At 38.0% G+C, this 6843-nt stretch overlaps 1 non-coding gene across 1 annotated transcript; it reads left to right on the top strand.

Moving 5' to 3' along the window:
- Positions 1–926: 926 nt before the first annotated feature.
- LOC130971510 (small nucleolar RNA R71) lies at positions 927–1034 on the top strand. Its single transcript, XR_009082725.1, has one exon. It is a non-coding gene; the product is annotated as a small nucleolar RNA R71 (small nucleolar RNA).
- Positions 1035–6843: the final 5809 nt, after the last annotated feature.

Raw genomic sequence — 6843 nt, 5'->3', positions numbered from 1 at the left:
TAGTGACATATTCGTCCTCTTCAGAGGAAGAATACTCATCAGAGCTCATGAATGGCAGAAATAAATCCAATGGAATCTCTATGGTCTCAATGTGAGCCTCAGATTCCCATGGTTTCTCATTAAGGAACTCATTGGAGACCAGTGGACGTCCATTGAGGTCTTCCTCAGTGGCGATCACTGCCTCTTTCTACTCTCCAAGTTCGGCCATGAGGGTCATGTTAATGGCCTTGCATTCTCCTTTTGGATTCTCTTCTGTATTGCTTGGAAGAATACTAGGAGGGAGTTCAGTAATTTTCTTGCTCAGCTGTCCCACTTGTGCCTCCAAATTCCTAATGGAGGACCTTATTTCAGTCATGAAACTTTGAGTGGTTTTGATTAGATCAGAGACCATGGTTGCTAAGTCAGAATGGTTCTACTTAGAATTCTCTGTCTGTTGCTGAGAAGATGATGGAAAAGGCTTGCCATTGCTAAACCTGTTTCTTCCACCATTATTGTTGTTGAAACCTTGTTGAGGTCTCTGTTGATCCTTCCATGAGAGATTTGGATGATTTCTCCATGAAGGATTATAGGTGTTTCCATAGGGTTCTCCCATGTAATTCACCTCTTCCATTGAAGGGTTCTCAGGATCATAAGCTTCTTCTTCAAATGAAGCATCCTTAGTACTGCCTGGTGCAGCTTGCATTCCAGACAGACTTTGAGAAATCATATTGACTTGCTGAGTCAATATTTTGTTCTGAGCCAATATGGCATTCAGAGTATCAATCTCAGGAACTCCTTTCTTCTGATTCATCCCATTGTTCACAGGATTCTTTTCAGAAGTGTACATGAATTGGTTATTTGCAACCATTTCAATGAGTTCTTGAGCTTCTGCAGGCGTCTTAAACAGACAGACCATCATAGAAGATACCTATGATACTCCATTCAGAAAGCATGTCAGAGGGACACTTTCTGATTAATTGTTTGTATCTTTCCCAAGCTTCATAGAAGGATTCACCTTCCTTCTGTCTGAAGGTTTGGACTTCCACTCTAAGCTTACTCAATTTTTGAGGTGGAAAGAACTTTGCCAAGAAGGCATTGACTAGCTTTTCCCAAGAGTTCAGGCTTTCTTTAGGTTGTGAGTCCAACCATATCCTAGCTCTGTCTCTTACAGCAAAAGGGAATAGCATAAGTCTGTAGACCTCAGGGTCAACCCCATTGGTCTTGACAGTGTCACAGATTTGCAAGAATTCAGCTAAAAACTGATAAGGGTCTTCCAATGGAAGTCCATGGAACTTGCAATTCTGTTGTATTAGAGAAACTAATTGAGGCTTAAGCTCAAAGTTGTTTGCTCCAATGGCAGGGATAGAGATGCTTCTCCCATAGAAGTCGGGAGTAGGTGCAGTAAAGTCACCCAGCACCTTCCTTGCATTGTTGGCATTGTTGTTGTTTTCGGCTGCCATGGGTTCTTCTTGTTTGAAGATTTTTGTTAGGTCCTCTACAGAGAGTTGTGCCTTAGCTTCTCTTAGCTTTCGCTTCAAGGTCCTTTCAGGTTCAGGGTCAGCCTCAACAAGAATGCTTTTGTCTTTACTCCTACTCATATGAAAGAGAAGAAAATAAGAAAATATGGAATCCTCTATGTCACAGTATAGAGATTCTTTGAGGTGTCAGAGGAAAAGAAAAATAGAAGGAAGAAGTAGAATAATTCGAGCATATCAAGTAAGATAGAGTTCAAATTGTGCATTGAGGAGGAGTGTTAGTCCATAAATAGAAAGATGTGAGAAGGGGGAAGAAATTTTCGAAAATAAATTAAAAAGATTTTAAAAACATTTTGAAAAATACTAATTGATTTTCGAAAACTAAGAGTGGAAAAGAAATCAAATGATTTTTTTGAAAAATATATGAGAAAAAGATATGATTGAAAAGATATAGTTTTAAAAAGATGTGATTGAGAAGATATGATTTGAAAAACAATTTAAAAAGATTTGATTTTAAAAAATTAATAACTTGCCTAACAAGAAAAGATATAATTCAAACATTAAACCTTTCTCACCAGAAAAGGCAACATACTTGAAATGTTGAATCAAATCATTAATTGTTAGCAAGTATCTTTGAAAAAGAAAGAAATTGATTTTGAAAATATGTGATTGAAAAGATATGATTTGAAAAAGATTTGATTTTGAAAAATTTTGAAAACTTGAAAAATTTTTGAATTAAAAACAAAATCTTCCCTCTTGTGCCATCCTGGCGTTAAACGCCCAGAATGGTGCACATTCTGGCGTTTAACACCTAAAACACTACCCTTTTGGGCGTTAAACGCCTAGCTGCCTGGTTGGCGTTTAAATGCCAGTTTTCCTTCTTCACTGGGCATTTTGAACGCCCAGCTTTTTCTGTATAATTCCTCTGCTGTATGTTCTGAATCTTTAATTCTTTATATTATTGACTTGAAAAGACACAGAGAAAAAAAATTTTTTTTTTGAATTTTCAATGATGAGGAATAATCAAAATGCAACTAAGATCAAATAAACAATGCATGCAAGACACCAAACTTAGCAGTTTGTATACTATTGACACTAACAAATTGAGAATGCATATGAGAAACAACAAAACACTCAAGGTAAGAGAATTTAAAGATCAGAGCAAGGAAATCATCAAGAACAACTTGAAGATCAATGAAGACACATGCATGAATTCGAAAAAATGCAAGAAGAATATAAACATGCAATTGACACCAAACTTAAAATGAGACACTAGACTCAACAAGAAACAAAAAATATTTTTGGTTTTTATGATTTTGTAACTTTTTTGGACTTTTTTCGAAAATTAAGTGGAAAAGAAAATAAAGGTATCAAAATTCTTAATGAGAATTCTAGGAATCATGCAATGTTAGTCTAAAGCTTTAGTCTAAAGGAATTAGACATGGCTAGCCAAGCTTCAGCAAGACATTGCATTCAAGAGCTAAATTGATGAGAATCAATCAGCTTTGGTGATGATAAGAACATCACCTTGAAACACTAGAATTCATTCTTAAGAACTCTGAAAAATACCTAATCTAAGCAACAAGATGAACCGTCAGTTGTCCAAACTCAAACAATCCCCGACAACGGCGCCAAAAACTTGGTGCACGAAATTGTGATCATCAATGGCGCCATCAACATGGTACGCTCAATTGTAATCTCAACTCTTTATCACAATTTCGCACAACTAACCAGCAAGTGCACTGGGTCGTCCAAGTAATAAACCTTACGCGAGTAAGGGTCGATCCCACGGAGATTGTTGGTATGAAGCAAGCTATGGTCATCTTGTAAATCTCAGTCAGGTAGATTCAAATGGTTATGGGTGATTTATGAACATAAAATAAGGATAGAGATACTTATGTAATTCATTGGTGAGAATTTCAGATAAGCGTATGGAGATGCTTTGTCCCTTCCGTCTCTCTGCTTTCCTACTGTCTTCATCCAATCCTTCTTACTCCTTTCCATGGCAAGCTGTATGTTGGGCATCACCGTTGTCAGTGGCTACAGTCCCGTCCTCTCAGTGAAAATGTTCAACGCGCTCTGTCACAGCACGGCTAATCATCTGTCGGTTCTCAATCAGGTTGGAATAGAATCCATTGATTCTTTTACGTCTGTCACTAACGCCCAGCCTTCAGGAGTTTGAAGCTCGTCATAGTCATTCAATCATTGAATTCTACTCAGAATACCACAGACAAGGTTTAGACCTTCCGGATTCTCTTGAATGCCGCCATCAATTCTAGCTTATACCACGAAGATTTTGATTAAGGAATCCAAGAGATAAACATTCAAGCCTTGTTTGCTTATAGAACGGAGGTGGTTGTCAGGCACGCGTTCATAAGTGAGAATGATGATGAGCGTCACATAATCATCACATTCATCAAGTTCTTGAGTGCGAATGAATATCTTGGAATAAGAACAAGCTGAATTGAATAGAAGAACAATAGTAATTGCATTAATACTCAAGGTACAACAGAGCTCCACACCTTAATCTATGGTGTGTAGAAACTCCACCGTTGAAAATACATAAGAACAAGGTCTAGGCATGGCCGAATGGCCAGCCCCCAAAACGTGATCAAAAGATTCAAAGATCTCAAGATCTGATCTAAGAACTAGATGTCCAAAGATGAAAATACAATAGTAAAAGGTCCTATTTGTAGAGAACTAGTAGCCTAGGGTTTACAGAAATGAGTAAATGACATTAAAATCCACTTCCGGGCCCACTTGGTGTGTGCATGGGCTGAGCATTGAAGCTTTCATGTGTAGAGACTTTTCTTGGAGTTAAACGCCAGCTTTTGTGCCAGTTTGGGCGTTTAACTCCCAATCTTGTGCCAGTTTCGGCATTTAACGCTGGGCAGTTTTGTGCTGATTTGGAACGCCGGTTTGGGCCATCAAATCTCGGGCAAAGTATGGACTATTATACATTGCTAGAAAGCCCAGGATGTCTACTTTCCAATTGAGAGTGCGCCAATTGGGCTTCTGTAGCTCCAGAAAATCCACTTCGAGTGCAAGGAGGTCAGAATCCAACAGCATTTGCAGTCCTTTTCTGCCTCTGAATCAGATTTTTGCTCAGGTCCCTCAATTTCAGCCAGAAAATACCTGAAATTACAGAAAAACACACAAACTCATAGTAAATTCCAGAAAAGTGAATTTTAACTAAAAACTAATAAAAATACAATAAAAACTAACTAAAACATACTAAAAACATACTAAAAACAATGCCAAAAAGCGTATAAATTATCCGCTCATCAATTAGGTGGAGAACAAAGTTTAGAAAGCATGACTAGAGAAGAGTTCCAGGTTCAATGTTCTTTTACTCAATTCTCTTGTACTCTTCATGTTAGATTTGATTCTCTGTTTAATGCAATTTGAGATATTTCATATATATGATTGCTTTCTTCAATTTATGTTATAATATGGTGTAATGGCATTCATGTTAGTAGAGTAGGCTCCCAACTTGGCTTTGGAGTTGATTAATATTAGGAGACCCTTGAGTTGGAAGACTCAAGAGTTAAATTGTAATTGGGTTTATTGTTAGCTGGCTCTCTAGTCACTAACACTAATCCTTCCCAAGGAAGAGGATTAGGACTTGTGAATAGAAGTTGACTTTTAACTTGACTTTCCTTCATTCGTTGAGGGTTAACTAAGTGGAAACAACAACCTATTATTATTAATATTGGGAAATCCAATAAGGATAGAACTTCCGATTAATCTTCTCCTTGCCAAGAGCTTTTCTAGTCATTTAATTTTTATTACCATTTACTATTCTTGCTTCTTATCTTAAAAACCCCAAAAACACATTTTTTCATAACCAATAATAAGAATACTTCCCTGCAATTCCTTGAGAAGACGACCCGAGGTTTGAATACTTCGGTTTATAAATTTTATTGGGCTTGTTACTTGTGACAACCAAACGTTTCAACGAAAGGATTTTCTGTTGGTTTAGAAGCTATACTTACAACGCGATTATTTTTGTGAATTTCTTTACCAATAGAAAATCCGATCGTCAAAATGGCGCCGTTGCCAAGAAATTGCAAACGTGTGCCTTATTATTGGTTATTGTAAATATTTTTTAAATTTTTATCTTATCTCATCTTTTTTTTTCTTCAAAAATCTTATCTTTTTCAAAATCTTATCTTATCTTTTTTCAAAAATCATATCTTTTCCAAAATATTTTCTTTTTATTAGTTTTTGTTTTTACTTTCTCTTACTACTATGAACTCTCACCCCTTTGGCTATTAGTCTGGTTACAATTATGTTGCAAGAGGAGGAAATTACAATGAGAATAGACATCAAGGTTGGAATAATCAAAGATGGGAGGAGCCACAAGGATTTGATCAACCCTTATGGCAACAACCACCTCCAATGGACTATCAACAACCATTCTGTGATGCATATCAAGGCAATGGATATGGTGAGCACTCTTTTGATTATCAAGAACCACCACCATATGCCTATGAACCCCCTCCTCAACATCATTTTGGACCACCATACTCACAAGCCCCTTACCACCAAACACCCTCATATGATCCTAACCCTTATCCACCACACCAACCACCTTATGAGCCATATGAACCATATCTAGAACCACCTGGTGCACGAAATTGCAATAACACTTTTGCAATCCCGCACAACTAACCAGCAAGTGCACTGGGTCGTCCAAGTAATACCTTGCGTGAGCAAGGGTCGATCCCACGGAGATTGTCGGCTTGAAGCAAGCTATGGTTATCTTGTAAATCTTAGTCAGGATATCAGAAATTATCAGGATTGATTGTAAGAAGCAAAAGAACATGTAATGGTTACTTGTACTGCAGTAATGGAGAATGGGTTGAGGTTTGGAGATGCTCCATCTTCCAAATCTCTGCTTTCCTACTATCTTCTTCATCAAACACGCATGTCTCCTTCCATGGCAAGCTCGTGTAGGGTCTCACTGTTGTCAGCAGCTACCTCCCATCCGCGCAGTGAAAGCTAATGCACACACTCTGTCACAGTGCTGCCAATCACCGGTTTGGTTCCCTCCCCTACCGGAATAGAATCACTCTTTTGCGTCTGTCACTAACGCCCAGTAGGTTACAGGTTTGAAGCACGTCACAGTCATTCAATCATTGAATCCTACTCAGAATACCACAGACAAGGTTTAGGCCTTCCGGATTCTCTTGAACGCTGCCATCAGGTCCTGCCTATACCACGAAGATTCCGATTAAAGAACCCAAGAGATAACTACTCAATCTAAGATAGAACAGAGGTGGTTGTCAGGCACGTGTTCATGGTTGAGAATGATGATGATTGTCACGGATCATCACATTCATCCGGATTAAGAACAAGTGTTATCTTAGAATGGAAACAAGCATGA

This window comes from Arachis stenosperma, chromosome 3 (genome assembly GCF_014773155.1).
Source record: "Arachis stenosperma cultivar V10309 chromosome 3, arast.V10309.gnm1.PFL2, whole genome shotgun sequence".
NCBI classification, from domain to species: Eukaryota; Viridiplantae; Streptophyta; class Magnoliopsida; order Fabales; family Fabaceae; genus Arachis; species Arachis stenosperma.
The sequence above is the reverse complement of the archived record's forward strand: the minus strand, read 5'-3'. Positions and strand labels throughout refer to the sequence as shown.